At 42.8% G+C, this 17,108-nt stretch overlaps 1 protein-coding gene across 1 annotated transcript in view; it reads left to right on the top strand.

The window, feature by feature from the left end:
- Positions 1-1,273: 1,273 nt before the first annotated feature.
- Positions 1,274-17,108, top strand: part of LOC132833817 (pleckstrin homology domain-containing family G member 5-like) — a 114,626-nt gene continuing 98,791 nt past the window's right edge. Inside the window, exon 1 of the mRNA XM_060852428.1 lies at positions 1,274-1,341. The gene's annotated coding sequence lies outside the window, so the exon portion shown is untranslated. The remainder of the gene's footprint in view (positions 1,342-17,108) is intronic.

Raw genomic sequence — 17,108 nt, 5'->3', positions numbered from 1 at the left:
CCAGAATAAAAAAGAAATAAAGAAGCCAATGGAATGTTAGCCTTTAGCTTGAGGGGATAAAATACAGATATTTGGGAGATTATCTTTCAGTTGTGCAGAACTCCTGGTCAGGCCCCTTGCAGAAGGCTGGACATTGCAGCTGAGGAATGATGTATTAGCTTTGGACAAGATGCAGCGTAGATTCACCAGAATGATGGCAGACCTAAAAGGATTAAAGAGTATGGGGCTGGTTGCATAAATGAGATGTGCACTTCCTGCTAAATCTTAAATGTTAAGGGGTAATCTATAACAATTAAAGGAGTTGATAGCCTTAAAATTGGAGCTATTTCAGGATGATTTCTGGAAGGTGTCCAAGTATTGGAAAACACTTCTAAAACACTTGAGACTCAGGATCATTGCAAATGTCAAAACTGAAATTGATTTTTGTTGGTTTAGGGTGGTTAAGAATTATAGAACCTTGGTGGGCAGATGTACTTAAGGTATGAATCATCAATAATCTATGTTTGAATGGCTCAAGGGGCTGAATGGCCTCCTGCTGTTCCTGTGATCCAACCTCAAATGTCAGCAGCACTGTTTAATCACAACCGTTAGGTCAGATCCTTTGGACAGACAATCCACAGTTTCCTGTGAATTAATTGATGGCAAATGTTTCCACTCACTGTGATTGTACTGAGATACCTAGAGTGTTGCATTTGCTGTGTTGTTTGTTCACTGCCCTTCAACATGTCTCTCAACCCATTACCCCAAAACCAAGCCCTTGTGTGAGCCGCTGCCTGAATTGTCCTTGCCTTGGAGCTGGTTGTAGAATGCGCTGAATCTTCACGTTCCTCAGCCACAATAAATAAAATCAATACTAATGAGGGTGAAAAGTTAAACCCTCCCCATTCCTCCTTAACTATAAAGTGACCATTTTTTAAGTGGAATTGTTAAAGATGAAGAAAGCCTTTGTTTGAGGCAGTGCCGCAGTGGCCAGTGCTTTTCTGTGTGCCACCCTCAGCAATCCCACAGTCCCAGGCTTTCGGTAGATGAATGCAGTTCTCTGTGCAAGTGAGGAAAGCCTTCAGGCCTTACACATTAGCCCCTGCAGTGGGACAGCGGAACAGCACAACAATAAGTCAGCGTGTCACGGAGCACTGAGCTGTTATTTTCTGTCTGCTGGAGCTGTGGTATTTAGGAATGCTATTTGAGAATTATTTCAGAACCCAAGTGAAATGTTTCTTTATTGGAAGAAACGTGGAGCATATGAACTGGAGAGCTTGCCGCCATTGGAGGAATACAGTCCCATCGCAGAGAGATATGTCTGGTCATCCACGCTGGATATTCTGGAGGAGTGGGAGGATGGTAGGAGCAGTTTATGCTGTGGAGCAACTTGGCAGGGGAACATTTATTGGGTTGAGGCAGGTGATGGTTTCCCTCACCTGCGAGTAAATTTGTCACTCCGCTTGTGAATGAACCTGTTCCCTCGCTCTTGTGTAGAGCGTGTTTCTCATTCTGATTGAGCAAGACATGGTGGATTTTCGAAGTCAAAATAGTTAAAGTCAGTCTATTTGAGATACCGTATCTGAATCACCATACATGGGTCAGGCTGCAGGTCAGTGCCCTTGTTGGCTAGTTTGTGTTATTCCTGAGACTTCACAATCTAACTGTTGTGTTACAATGGCATCAATTCTAGTGCTAGGGGAGTGCAACTATCATTCACCTGTGTTTCAAGCTACAGCCGCAAGAAGAATAGAGAGTTTAAGTGCCAGCAAAATCGTGAAGAATCAGAAGTGAAATTTTAAAACAAAGCACTAATAGTGTTGTCCAAATCTCCTTGCTGTGATAAAATAATGACAGGATGATGTGCGCCTGTTGCCAATCATTGCTGTTGTCAGATTAGGAGTCCAAGCTTCACTCTTGCTCTCTACTGAGAGTATGTCAGTAATTGTCATCATTTGAGTCAAATTCTTGGAACTATCCATGCGACAAAACTGGAAGCACCTTCACCACTCAGACTGCTGTGGTTCAAGGAAACCTGCTCAGTAGCAACTGGGAAAGAGTAATAAATGTTGACCTTGACATGCCATTCATATCCCACTAACTTATTTTCAAAAAATTAGTTACAAATCAGCTTCCCCGAAGAGATTACAGTCCACTTTAGTAAGGTGATGACTACAAATTTTAATTAGTTTGTGTTCACGTCATTCATTTTTTGAAATTTGTTGAAATATCATTTTCATTAGCATTGTTTTCTTTGCAACTCAATAGGTAATTTGATAAAGGTTTGCTATTTTAAAGTTATTGTTTAAGTCAGAGCTTCTGCCAATGGATAATTAGGTGGTAATCAAATTGCTGCTGAGAAAATGAAAGGGACTACTAGTTTTTTTGACTTCATTTATTATTTTCAGGTTGTGAATATTACAGATATTGAGTTAAGATCAACAGTTGCAAACAATTATTTCCTCTCACTTACATTAATATGTAACTGGTATGTTCTATTACTGATACTATTCTCTTGTTGTTTAACTAATTACTGGGCAAATAAAGCAGAAGGAGAAAGTGAGGACTGCAGATGCTGGAGATCATTCCTGAAGAAGGGCTCATGCCCGAAACGTCGATTCTCCTGCTCCTTGGATGCTGCCTGACCTGCTGCGCTTTTCCAGCAACACATTTTCAGCAAATAAAGCAAAAGTCTAGTTTAGAATTACATCCCTTCCAGAAATGAAGACAAATGATTAAATCAGTAGCTGAAATAAGCTAAGGCACAATATGACTTTACCTGGGAATGTGAATGAGTAAAAAGATTTTCTGATGGTAGAACCTAGCTCTGGCAGGAGTGTGAAACATGAAAAACAAGAAGAGATTAAGAGTGAAGAAACCCAACTTAAGGAATGGTGTCAATCTAATCAGCTGTCTTAGTCAGTGTGTAGTCCGTTGATTGCTGTGTAACTGCCCATGGTGAGTTCTGACACTTAAAATTGTGAACACTATATTAATGCACAGAATAAACTTCTCTGCTCAACAGCTCAGTGCCTGAAAGGGTTAACTATCCAGCTTAGGCAAGTTACAGTAACAACAATAAGCAGTGTTTTCCTCTCAAGTACATCAACTCCTCCTGCACTTTGTGATATTTAGCCACCTCCAATGCAATAGATGAATAGACTCTGTGTCCTCAAAGCCCTGGCCTGTGATTCAGAGACTCCTGTTCTTGGCTGTGCTCTGGGTATTTATAATAGAAACAACTTTAACTAAAGCAGTGTATACCACATCATTGAAAGCAACTTAATATGCCTCCACTGGAACTGAGGTGAAAGGACCTGGGGCCACTTGAGCTGTATAGTGAGGATGGGATCAAAGGTTTGGGTGTAGGGGGAGGTGAGGCTTGCTGGATGGGATTGGGAGGTGAGAGTTAGAGTGGGAACGGGTCCCAATTGGATTGGAAGGTAGGACAGGGGAAGGCTGTTATATCTTTATCTCTGATCATTCTCAGTATTAGTGATCCCCAAATAGAGAACAAAATCTTGCAGTTTTGACAGTGCTTGAATGAATTTATATTGCCACGTGTGTGTTTAGGTCCCACTATGGTTTTGATGCCATCTGCAAATATGGAGTGCTATTGAGCTGGACAGTTCACTCTCCCATGTGCTGGTCCCTCTTCCCTTGCAATGATCCATGACCTGTTACATTCCTGCCACCAGTCAGTCACTTTCCCTCCACATTATCTCTTGGTCACTACTCCCCTCTCCCCCTGCTGACCACCCTCCCACTGCAGGTCAGCCTGCTCCGAGCACAAGTACTTTATACAAGCTCCTGATCTCTCCAGGTCGATGACTTTGTGTCACACTCCACATATCCAGTGGCTTCTTTTGCATGATGAGAAACAATAATTTGGGATTGACTATGCCTCTTTGACTGGAATGTATAGATGTGTTGTTATGGGATGGGTTGCAAGGATCTTAGAATCTCAGTGCGGTTCCTTAAAGCTAGTACCAAACACAGAAAGTTATCAATTGTCACCACTGGTCAATGATCAGGAGGATGATCCCTGGATATTCATCTAACTCTGGGACTGTGGAGATACCGGTGTTGGACTGGGATGGACAAAGTTAAAAATCACACACACCAGGTTATAGTCCAACAGGTTTATTTAGAAGCACTAGCTTTCGGAGTGCTGCTCCTTTGTCAGGTCACTAATCCTGAAAGACATTCTACTCTTTAATTGCAGATTTCTCCCCTTGTCAAAACATTGTTTGCAGAATATTTATGTAACATTTCTTTTGAATTTAATTGTGATTCCAACTGTTCCATGCAGACAGAGAGAGACTGTACTCACTGATGAGAAATAAATGAGCTGCATAAATACATTCATCAAGGCACCTGACGTAAGCAGCTCCTGACCCTCGCCTCCTCAGGCTGTACTCATGGCTGTAAGATTTCTGCTGACCAGAGCACTTCACATTGATGTTTCCATCTGTTTACTCCTGTGAAGCAGAGGTTGAGAATTGCACCCTGTATTATTTCCCCTTATTCTCTCCTTTTAAGTTTATCCTCTCTGTTCTGCATGACCTTTAACCTCGCTCTGATTCGTACTCAAGGCCTGGATACTGAGCTTTCAGTGGCAGGATGTAAATGTGCTGTTACAGTGACCTCTTGGGGCTTCGGTTAGGGGTTTCTTCCTCTGGTTGACCCCTGGTCACTTCCAGTCAGTGGTGCCTGAAAAGTCTTCTTTGTGGTTTGGTGATGAGAATTTCTGATGTAACATTCAGCCACGCCACAGAGACATCTGCTCCTCAGGAAACTTTCTCACCAACTCCCACTCAGCCAAACGGTTGGAAATCTGAAAAGGTTTCCCATAGAAAAAGAGGAAAGAGGCAACTTAGCCATGGCTGGGCCTGTGCTCAACAACAAATGCATTTATATAGTGTCATAAATGTCGGAAAATGTCTCAAGCAGCACAAACAGTATTATAAAGTCATACAAGAAGGAAAAACATGGCCAAACTTGTCCGTTCTGACCAGGCTTCCTAAACTGAACCAGGCCTGTTTGCCTGGGTTTGACTCATATATTTCTAAACTTCTTCTATCCATGTACCTGTCCAAATATGTTTTAAATATTATAATCATACCCACCTCTACCACTTCTGACAACTCGTTCCATACATGTACCATCCTTTGTGTGAAAAAGTTGCTCCTCAGATACCTTTTAAATCTTTCCCCTCTCACTTTAAACTTATGCCCTCTAGTTTTGGACTCCCCTACCCTGTGGAAAGGACCATGGCTGTTCAACTTATCTATGTCCCTGTATAAACTTTTATAAGGCCACTCTCAGTCTCCTGTGCTCCAGGGAAAAACTCCAGCCTACCCAGCCTCTCCTTATAATTTACCCTCCAGAATCAGCAATATCCTTTTATTTTGTATACTTTCCAGTTTAATAACATAGCATGGGCAACAAGAATTGTACACAGTACTCCAAATGTGACCAATGTCTTGCAAAGCTAATCAACTATAATTTAGCCACATAATGTGATTTTAGGACAGGTAACCCCAAAGTTGCTCAAAGAAGTAGGCTTTAGGGAGCATTTTTAAAGGGGAACACGGAGAGGCGCAAACAAGGTTTAGGTAGAAAATTACAGAGCTTTGGAAACTCAGCAGGTCTGGCAGCATCTGTGCAGAGAAATCAGAGTTAACATTTTGAGTCCATAGACCCTTGTTCAGTTCAGTTCTGTCTACAGGTGTTGCCAGACCTGATCAGTTTCTCCAGCAATTTCTGTTTTGGTTTCTGATTTCCAGCCTCAGCAGTTCTTTGGGTTTTATTGCAGAGTTTTTCAACAGGTGAAGGTACAGCTTGCCTGTGGTCTAACCTGTAATAAAAACCAAAAGAACTGCAGAAGCTGGAAACCAGAAACTAAAACAGAAATTATTGGAAAAGCTCAGCAGGTCTATCAGCGTCTGTTCTCTCCACAGATGCTGCCCGACCTGCTGAGCTTTTCCAGCAATTTCTGTAATCCTGTGTTAAATAAAACGTGTTTGTTCTGCAGCTTGACGCTTTCCATTCGGAGTTATTTCCCTTTCTGTGAACAGTGAAACTGGGAATGATTGTGTGAGCCGATTGGGAGGAGTTACTGAAACTGTGTGTGATTGGCTTGACTTATTATCTGTCCCACCTGTTCTGCAAGCCACATTGAGCCTTCAACAAATCACAGTGAATATCTGCTGGTGTGCCTCCTCTCCCTGTTTGCGTAAGACTGACTAATGCTGCTTGCTAACCTTTACATTATCTGTGTTACTGATGCACCGATGCATTCACTGAACTGATTGGGTTTCACATCTAGCTTACAGCTGCTGGTATTGAAGGCAGCAGACGTTGTCACTGTCCTGCAGTTAATCAGCTCCTCGAACATCATCCAGAGGCTGATCTTCAGGCCTAGGAAGAGGTTTTGTTTTTGTCTGCAGTTCCTAACAGTGCATTATCCATGCTGAAGATTGACCGGGAGTTGTTGAATCATCCTGTGCTTTAATTTATGTTTTGAAGTGTATGATGACAAGCTATCCAAGCATGTTTGCAGGTGAGAGAATGTGTGATGAATGGGAGTTTGTTATAAGAGTCTAGATTACAGAGGTGCTGATAAAGCACAGCAGTTCAGGCAGCATCCGAGGAACAGTAAAATTGATGTTTCAGGCAAAAACCTTCTTGAACCAGACTAAATGCTTGTCTCATCTTTATCCTGGCTGCAAGTCAGGCACAGGAGGTCTGCCTCGTAAACTTTGGGTTGATTTGCTGCTTGCTGCAATACATCTGTGCAACCTGCGACAAAACACAATGGCACATTACAAAAAACCCTAGTTTATTGTGGTTGGGTAATGATTTATCAATGACCAATGGTTATTGTCTGGATTATTCCCTGTTAACAGCCTGAGGTGTAACTAGCAATAACGACCAGATTATGGGAGAGAAAGGAAGTTGCAGATTTTGACACACACAACTATGCTTTTATATATGTCTGAAATGTTAAAGTTTTTATGAGTCTCTCCATCTTTGAAAATCAGGTGTTGGGATGTATTAAAAGATTCATCGACACAGGCAATCCTGCCATTTTATTCATCATATGTGAGACTGCAATTGGAATACTGTGCATGGTATGGAAAAGATTTTGCAGCTGTAGGAAGAGTACAGAAGGAAGAGCAATCAGAATTATAGAGATGTACAGCACAGAAATAGACCTTTTGGTCCAAGTCATCCATGGCGACCAGATATCCTAACCTAATCTAGTCCCATTTCCCAGCACTTCGCCCTTATCCCTCCAAACCCTTCCTATTCATCTACCCATCTAGATGCCTTTTAAATGCTGTAATCATACCAGCCTCCACCACTTCCTTTGGCAGCTCATTCCATACACATACCACCCTCTGCGTGAAAAAGTTGACCCTTAGGTTCTTTTTATATCTTCACTCCCCCCACTTTAAACCTCTGCCCTCTAGTTCTGAACACTCTACCCCAGGGAAAAGGCTTTCTCTATTTATCCTATCCCTGCCTTTTATGATTTTATAAACCTCTGTAAGGTCACCCCTCAGCCTCTGATGCACCAGGGAAAACAGTCCCAGTCTATTCAGCCTCTCCCTATAGCTCAAATCCTCCAACCCTGGCAATATCCTCGTAAATCTTTTCTGAACCCTTTCAAGTTTCACAACATCCTTCCAATAGGAAGGAGACCAGAATTGCACACAATATTCCAAAAGTAGCCTAACCAATGTCCTGTACAGCCACGACATGACCTCCCAACTCCCATACTCAATACACTGACCTATAAAGGAAAGCATACCAAACACCTTGTTCACTCTCCTATCAACCTGCGACTCTACTTTCAATGAACTATGAACCTGCAATCTAAAGTAGTTTTATTCAGCAACACCCCCTAGGACCTTACCATTAAGTGTATAAGTCTGCTTTAGGGAATGGAGGGATTGGATTCTAAGCTGCAATGATAACATTAGAGCAAATGACAGTGGATGCTAGCGATCTGAAATAAAAAGTAAAAGTGCTGGAGAAACTCAGCATGTGGCAGCATTTGAGAAGAGAGAAGTTAATGTTTTGAGTTCATTATGACTTTCTCATAATTGTGGGGCAAATTATGTAAATTGGATATGTTCTAAACTAACTTGATAATGTTGAGCATGACAAACGAATTTACCTTCTCTCGAACAAAAGGACCAGAACATATTGTCTACATTTATAGGAAGATAAATTCAAAACTGATTTGCAGAAATAAATGGGTGGGGTTTTCCTGTGCGTCTTTGGGACCAGGTTGAGCACACATTTGCCAGCAGCAGGATACTGAACTGACTGCCTCTTGTTTGCTCCTTGTGGCAGTCTTTGATGCCATTAGGGAGCAGACAGAGGGCCAAATAACTAGAAAGCCTCTCAGCCCCATTGAAAAATGTGGCCATTGCTAAAGGTTTTCAGAGATTGAAAGGGTAACACAAAATGGAGAAGTATGTAAAATACAAATTGAAATCAGAGGGGCCCAGCAGCTTGACCTCTTTAATGTCCAATTGGAGCCATGGGTACAGCTTTCCCTTCCTACATCACCTTCTTTGGGTTTGGAGCCTCCACTTTCACCAATGGCCTGGATGGCCAAAGGCAGGTTGCCTCAATGAAGCTGGTAGCCTTTCCTGGCAAAGAGTTGCAACCCTACCTGAAAAATACTAGCGGCCCAGGAAAAACTCCCTTAGTTTGACCTTCAATAATTTATATTGGATGCTCACCACCATTCAGTGGGCAGCCCATCCACATCTGGTCTCACTGCTGGGAAAACTCTCAGTTCCATCTCCGGGCTGATTTCTTGCAATGATAATTCAGAGCAAGAGAACACTCTCTGGAACCAGCTAACACTGGGGGGACTGTGAAAGCACTAAGTGTCAATTCGCACAAATACCAAAGGATCGATTTCTTTCAGCAAGTGGAAATGGAGCCCAGAGAGAGATAAGGAAGGATTGGTAAACAAGGAGATTATGGATAGCAGGCTCTCCTCACAACTCTTCACTCTTTCTACGGTATATCAATGACATCATTGGTGTTGCTTCCCTCTCTCGTTCTGAACTGGAAAAATGTATCAATTTTGCTTCCAATTTTCACTCTGCCCTCACCTTCACCTGGCCCATCTCCGACTCCTCCCTTCCTTGCCTTGACATCCCTGTTTCCATTTCTAGGGATACTGGTCGCTGCTATCCATTACACACCCACCAATACCCAGTTATTTCAACTGTTCATTCTCACACCCTGCTTCCTGTAAGGACATCAACTCATTCTCCCAGTTTCTCTGTTGCATCTGTTTTGATGATGCCACCTTCTACAGAAGGGCGTCACAAATGTCCACCTTTTACCTCAACCAAGAATTCTCTGCTACTGTGGTTGATGGGGCCCTTAGACGTGTATGACCCATCTCTCACCTTCTGCCCTCACCCCTTCTCTTCCCACCCACAACAATGATAGGGTCCTCCGATCCTCACCTACCACCTATAGCCTCTACATCCAAAGGACTGTAAGCTGCCATTTCTGTCACTTCCAACACAATGCCACTACCAGGCACATATACCCCTCTCCTCCTTTGTAGCATTCCATAAGGACTGTTCCATCTGGGACACTCTGGTTCATTCCTCCTCCATTCCCAACACTTCTCCACACCCCCATGGCACCTTCATATTCAATGACAAACGGTGTAATACCAACCTGTTTATCTCCTCCCACCTCACCATCTAAGGCCCCAGATACACCTTCCAAGTGAAGCAGTGATGTACTTCTTTCAATCTATTCTACTATATTCACCTCCCACCTCACCATCTAAGGCCCCAGATACACCTTCCAAGTGAAGCAGTGATGTACTTCTTTCAATCTATTCTACTATATTCACTGTTCAGTATGGTCTCCTCTACATAGGGGAGCCAAAACGCAGGCTGGGTGACCACTTGGCAGAACGCCTACATCCTGTCTACAAAAATTACCCTGAACTTCGAGTTGCCTGCCACTTGAAGATACCACCATTTGCCCACACCAACATTTCAGTCACAGGCCAGCTGCAGCATTCCAGTGAGCTCGGTATAAGCTCAATGAACAACATCTTATTTTCTGCTTGGAGTTCCTGCAGCATGTCCAATTCAAAATCGAGTTAAATGACTTTAAAATCTAATTCCATCCTTCAGTGGATTCTCCTAACCCTATATCTGGTCCTGTTATAACACAGATTGCTTTTAACACAGTCACCATTCTCACCGGCTCGTGGGCCTATTATCACCTTACCCTGTAAATGGATTGCATTCAGCACATTCTCTCCCATCTTTAGCTCTAATTATCACTTACTCAACTTTTCTTCTGTCTAGGCCTGCTATCCATAATCTCCTTGTTTACTTACCCCTTTTCATATATCTCTCTTTCTCGCTCTCTTCTTCCCCTATTAAACTTTGTCTTCAACAAAAAAAACCCTTTCTCCAAGCTGCAAACGGTACTGATGAAGAGTCACTGGATAGGAAAGATATTAAACTTGAGAGGGTGCAGAAAAGATTTACCAAGATGTTGCTGGGACTGGAGGATTATAAGGAGAGGCTGAATAGGCTGGGGCTTTCTTCCCTTGGGGTGTCAGAGTCTGAGGGGTGACCTTATAGGAATTTATAAAATCATAGGGGCATGGATTTGGTGAATACCCAAGGCCTTTTTCCCAGGATAGGGGAGTCCAAAGCTAGAAGGCATAGGTTTAAGATGAGATGGGGAAAGATTTAAAAAGGACCTGAGGGGCAACTTTTTCACACAGGGTGGTGCATATCGAGAACCAGCTACCAGAGGAGGTGGTGGAAGCAGTTATAATTAAAACATAAAAGGCTTTGGATGGGTATATGAATCGCAAGAATTTAAGAGGGATATGGCCCAAAAACTGGCAACAGAACTAAGTCAGATTGGGATGTCTGGTTGGTGCGGACAGTTTGGACCAAAGGGTCTGTTTCCGTACTGTAATCATTCTATGACTCTTTGAAACTTGAAGTTGGGGTCACGGATTGATCATGATCTTATTAAAGAGGAGGTTTGAGGGGCCTGATTCTGTACCTTATCTTGTCAAATGTAGCATACAATTCTGGTCTCCTTCCTATTGGAAGGACGTTGTGAAACTTGAAAGGATTCAGAAAAGATTGACAAGGATGTTGCCAGGGTTGGAGGATGTGAGCTACAGGGAGTTGCTGAATAGGCTGGGGTATAGAGGTTTATAAAACATGAGGGGAATGGATAGGGTGAATAATCAAAGTCTTTTTCCTGAGGTGGGGGAATCCACAACTAGAGGGCATAGGTTTATGGTGAGAGGGGCAAGATTTGTGTATGGAATGAGCTGCCAGAGGAAGTGGTGGAGGCTGATACAATTACAACATTTAAAAGGTATCCGGACGAATATATGAAGAGGAAGAGTTTAGAGGGATGTGGGACTAGATTAGGTTGGGATAGTTGGCCAGCATGGACAAGTGGACCAAAGGGTCTGTTTCCACGCTATACATCCCTATGACTTCAAAGTTTGTGAGAAGATTTGTAGCTCGGGTGCCCGTTGTTGTGGTTCTGTTCACCGAGCTGGGAATTTGTGTTGCAGACGTTTCGTCCCCTGTCTAGGTGACATCCTCAGTGCTTGGGAGCCTCCTGTGAAGCGCTTCTGTGTTGTTTCCTCCGGCATTTATAGTGGTTTGTCTCTGCCGCTTCCGGTTGTCAGTTCCAGCTGTCCGCTGCAGTGGCCAGTATATTAGGTCCAGGTCGATGTGTTTGTTGATAGAATCTGTGGATGAGTGCCATGCCTCTGGGAATTCCCTGGCTGTTCTCTGTTTGGCTTGTCCTATAATAGTAGTGTTGTCCCAGTCAAACTCGTGTTGCTTATCATCTGTGTGTGTGGCTACTAAGGATAGCAGTTCAGGTGCCTTAAGGTGCACACACAAAGAAGTTGTTGCATCAAGACACTGTTCAAAAGGGCCACAACACACTGCAGCACACCAGAACTGCAAAAAGAGGAAGAAGAACACCTATACAAGGTATTTGCCAAAAACGGATACCCCCGCATTTTCATCAACAGATGCCTAAGGGAAAGACAATGGAATGAGGACATGCCACAACCCAAAGGACTAGCCACGTTATCATATATCAAGAACATTTCTGAACTGACAACCGGACTACTATGACCACTAGGACTCATAACAGCACACAAACCAATAGCCACTCTCAGACAACAACTCACCAGGACAAAGGACCTGATACCCAGCATGAGCAAAACCGACGTAGTGTGCAAAATCCCATGTAAGGACTGCACAAAACACTACATAGGACAAACAGGAAGACAGCTAACGATCTGTATCCATGAACACCAACTAGCCACGAAACGAGACAACCAGCTATCCTTAGTAGCCCCACACACAGATGACAAGCAACATGAGTTTGACTGGGACAACACTACTATTATAGGACAAGCCAAACAGAGAACAGCCAGGGAATTCCTAGAGGCATGGCTCTCATCCACAGATTCTATCAACAAACACATCGACCTGGACCTAATATACTGGCCACTGCAGCGGACAGCTGGAACTGACAACTGGAAGTGGCAGATACAAATCACTATAAATGCTGGAGGAAACATCACAGAAGCACTTCACAGGAGGCTCCCAAGCACTGAGAATGTCACCTAGACAAGGGAGGAAACGTCTGCAACACAAATTCCCAGCTTGGTGAACAGAACCACATCTCTATGACTCAATGACTCTGCTTGAGAGGAGCAAGTGACTTCAGATTTACAGCTCCTAATGCCACATTCTTGGGTGTTCACTTCACCTTAGTGTAGAATCCTTCATGGAGATTGATTCCATTATTAGTCAACAATTTCATTAGCATTTTATCAAGGAACCACAAGAAGGGTAGAAGACAGTTAGGTGGACCTTGATATTTGTCATCTACAGTTCCTCATTCCCATGTCATTGTAATTACACCATTATTGTGGGTGGAAACAACTATGCGAAACTTAACTAAAGGCAATTACAAAGGGATGAGGGCAGAGTTGGAGTAGACTGAAAAAATATTATGAAAGAAGATGGTTGAGAAGCAATGGCAGACATTTAAGATGTCGTCATGACTCACAGCAAAGATATATCCCAGTGAGGAAGCAGGCTTCTAGGAAGGGGATATACCATCCATGGTTAACCAGGGAAGTTAAGATATTATCAAATTGACATGTGACAAAGGTTACATATCATGTGGCAAACCAGAGGATTGGGAATGTTTTAAAATCTAACAAAAGATAACCAAAAGAAAAATAAAAAGTAAGAAACTATGAGGGCAAACTATAAAAACAGACTGTAAGAGCTTCTTTCAATATATAAAAGGGAAGAGAGAGACCAAAGTGAACATAGGTCCCTTTTAGAAAACAAAGTTGGGAAATAATAATGGGGAACAGGAAGTGGTGGAGAAATTGAAAAAAATAATTTGCATCAGTCTTCAAGGTAGAGGGCACTAGTAGCATTCCCAAAAAAAAACTAATCAAGAGGCCAAACATGAGGAAGCAGTAAACACAATAACTATCAGTAGAGTAAAAATATCGGGGAAACTCATAGACTGAAAAATCCCCTGGATCTGACGATTTGCATTCTCAGATTTCAAAAAAAGTTGATACAAAGATGGTGGATGCACTGGTAGTCATATTTCAAGAATCCTTAGATTTTAGAAAAGTCCCAGAAGATTGGAAAACTGCCAATGCTATACACTTATAAAGAGAGGGGGACACTTAGGGCCAGTTAGCTTAATGTTTGCCATTAGGAAAATGCTAGAGGCCATATAAAGGGTGTAATAGTGGAACATTTAGAAATATCTAATATAGTCAAGCAGAGTCAACATGGTTTCATGAAGGGGTAACCATGCCTCACAGATTTATTACAGTTCTTTTAAGGAGGTAGCAAGTCGTATAGATAAAGCGGAAAAAGTAGGTGTAATGTATTTGAATTTTGGAAAGCATTCAATAAGGTACATAAGACTCCTTAATAAGAGGGGGGATTTCAACATGCAGGTAGACTGGGAGAATCTGGATGATACTGGACCCCAAGAAATGGAGTTTGTGGAGTGCCTCCGAGATGGATTCTCAGAGCACCTTGTACTGGAGCTTACCAGGGAGAAGGCAATTCTGGATCTGGTGTTGTGTAATGAGCCAGATTTAATCAGGGACCTCAAAGTAAAGGAGCTATTAGGAGGGAGTGACCATAATATGATAAGTTTTAATCTGCAATTTGAGAGGGAGAAGGGAGAGTCAGAAGTGTAAGTATTGCACTTGAACAAAGGGAATTATGGAGCTCTGAGGGAGGAGCTGGCCAAAGTTCAGTGGTTCAATACCCTAGCAGGGATGGCAGTGGAGCAACAATAGCAGGTATTTCTGGATATAATGCAGAAGGTGCAGGATCAGTTCATTCCAAAGAGGAAGAAAGATCCTAAAGGGAGGCAGGGGCAGCCATGGCTGACGAGGAAAGTTAAGGACTGTATAAAGATAAAAGAGAAGAAGTATAACATAGCAAAGATGAGCAGGAAGCCAGAGGATTGGGAAACTTTTAAAGAGCAACAGAGGATAACAAAACAGGCAATATGTGGAGAAAAATATGAGGTACGAAGGCAAACTGGCCAAAAACATAAAGGAGGATGGTAAAAGCTTTTTTAGATATGTGAGAAGAAAAAAAATGGTTAAGACTAAAATTGGGCCCTTGAAGATGGAACCGGGTGAATTTATTACGAGGAACAAGGAAATGGCAGAAGAGTTGAATAGGTACTTTAGATCTGTCTTCACTGGGGAAGACACAAGCAATCTCCCAGATATAATAGTGGCTGAAGGACCTAGGATAACGGATGAACTGAAGGGAATTTATATTAGACAGGAAATGGTGTTGGATAGACTGTTAGGTACGAAGGCTGATAAGGCCCCAGGACCTGATGGTCTGCATCCCAGGGTATTTAAGGAAGTGGCTCTAGAAATCGTGGACGCATTGGTAATCATTTTCCAATGTTCTGTAGATTCAGGATCAGTTCCTGTGGATTGGAGGGTAGCTAATATTGTCCCACTTTTCAAGAAAGGAGGGACAGAGAAAACAGGGAATTATACACCGGTTAGCCTGGCGTCAATGGTGGGAAAGATGCTGGAGTCAATTATAAAAGATGAAATTAAGGCTCATTCGGACAGCAGTAACAGGATAGATCAGAGTCAGCATCGATTTACGAAGGGGAAATTGTGCTTTACTAATCTTCTGGAATTTTTTGAAGATGTAACTATGAAGATGGACAAGGGAGAGCCAGTGGATGTAGTGTACCTGGACTTTCAGAAAGCCTTTGATAAAGTCCCACAAAAGAGATTAGTGAGCAAAACTAGGGCACATGGCATTGGGGGCAAAATACTGACTTGGATTGAAAATTGGCTGGCTGACAGGAAGCAAAGAGTAGTGATAAACGTGTCCCTTTCGGAATAGCAGGCAGTGACCAGTGGGGTACCACAAGGTTCGGTGCTGGGACCGCAGCTGTTTACAATATATATTAATGATCTAGATGAAGGTATTAAAAGTAATATTAGCAAATTTACTGATGACACAAAGCTGGGTGGCAGGGTGAAATGTGAGGAGGATGTTATGAGATTACAGGGTGACTTGAACAGGCTAGGTGAGTAGACAGTTGCATGGCAGATGCAGTTTAATGTGGATAAATGTGTGGTTATCCACTTTGGTGGAAGAACAGGAAGGCAGATTACTATCTAAATGGAATCAAGTTAAGTAAAGGGGAAGTACAATGAGATCTGGGTGTTCTTGTACAGCAGTCAATGAAAGCAAGCATGCAGGTACAGCAGGCAGTGAAGAAGGCTAATGGCATGCTAGCCTTCATAACAAGAGGAATTGAGTATAGGAGCAAAGATGTCCTTATGCAGCTGTACAGGGCCCTGGTGAGACCGCAACTGGAGTATTGTGTGCAGTTTGGTCTCCAAATTTGAGGAAGGACATTCTGGCTATTGAGGGAGTGTAGCGTAGGTTCACAAGATCAATTCCCGGAATGGTGGGACTATCATATGTTGAAAGATTGGAGTGACTGGGCTTGTATACACTTGAGTTTAGAAAGATGAGAGGGGATCTGATTGAGACGTATAAGATTATTAAAGGATTGGACACTCTGGAGGCAGGAAGCATGTTTCCGCTGATGGGTGAGTCCAGAACCAGAGGACTCAGTTTAAAATTAAGGGGTAGGCCATTTAGAATAGAGTTGAGGAGAAACCTCTTCACCCAGAGAGTGGTGGCTGTGTGGAATGCTGTGCCCCAAAAGGCAATGGAGGCCAAGTCTCTGGATACTTTTAAGAAAGAGATGGATAGAGCTCTTAAAGATAGTGGAATGAAGGGTTATGGGGATAAGGCAGGAACAGGATACTGATTGTGGATGATCAGCCATGACCATAATGAATGGTGGTGCTGGCTCAAAGGGCCGAATGGCCTACTCCTGCACCTACTGTCTATTGTCTATAAGATAAGAGTCCATGGTGTTGGTAGTAATATATTAGTTTGGAGAGAGGATTGGCTTTTTAATGAAAGAGAGGAGGCACAGTGGCTCAGTAGTTAGCACTGCTGCCTCAGAACGCCAGGGTCCTGGGTTCAGTTCCAGCCTCAGGCAATTGTCTACATGGAATTTGCACATTGTCCCCGTGTCTGCGTGGGTTTCCTCCAAGTACTCCAGTTTCCTCCCACAGCCTAAAGATGTGCAGGTTAGGTGGATTGGCTATGCTAAATTGACCATAGTGTCCAGATGTGCAGCTAGGTGTATTAGCCATGGGAAATGCAGGGATAGGGTAGTGGGGTGACTAACACACAGGGTTTAGGGTCCCTCCTACTCTGGAGATACCGATTCACCATTGAGTCTCACTGTTGTCTACGACGATAAATCTTCCTGCTACATTTTGATTTGTTTTTGAATTTAGGCTATGATTGACTGAGAAATGGACTCTAGCAAGTTTGTGTTAAATATTTTTGCAGGAGTATATCAGCTGATTCACCTGGAGATTGATACTTGTGAACCCTAATGTGTGTCTTTTTGCATGCGTAGGTTTGAATGTGCCCATG

The sequence above is a fragment of the Hemiscyllium ocellatum genome, chromosome 37, assembly GCF_020745735.1.
Source record: "Hemiscyllium ocellatum isolate sHemOce1 chromosome 37, sHemOce1.pat.X.cur, whole genome shotgun sequence".
Classification (NCBI taxonomy): Eukaryota; Metazoa; Chordata; class Chondrichthyes; order Orectolobiformes; family Hemiscylliidae; genus Hemiscyllium; species Hemiscyllium ocellatum.
Note: the sequence above shows the minus strand (reverse complement) of the source record. Positions and strands in the feature narration are given on the sequence as shown.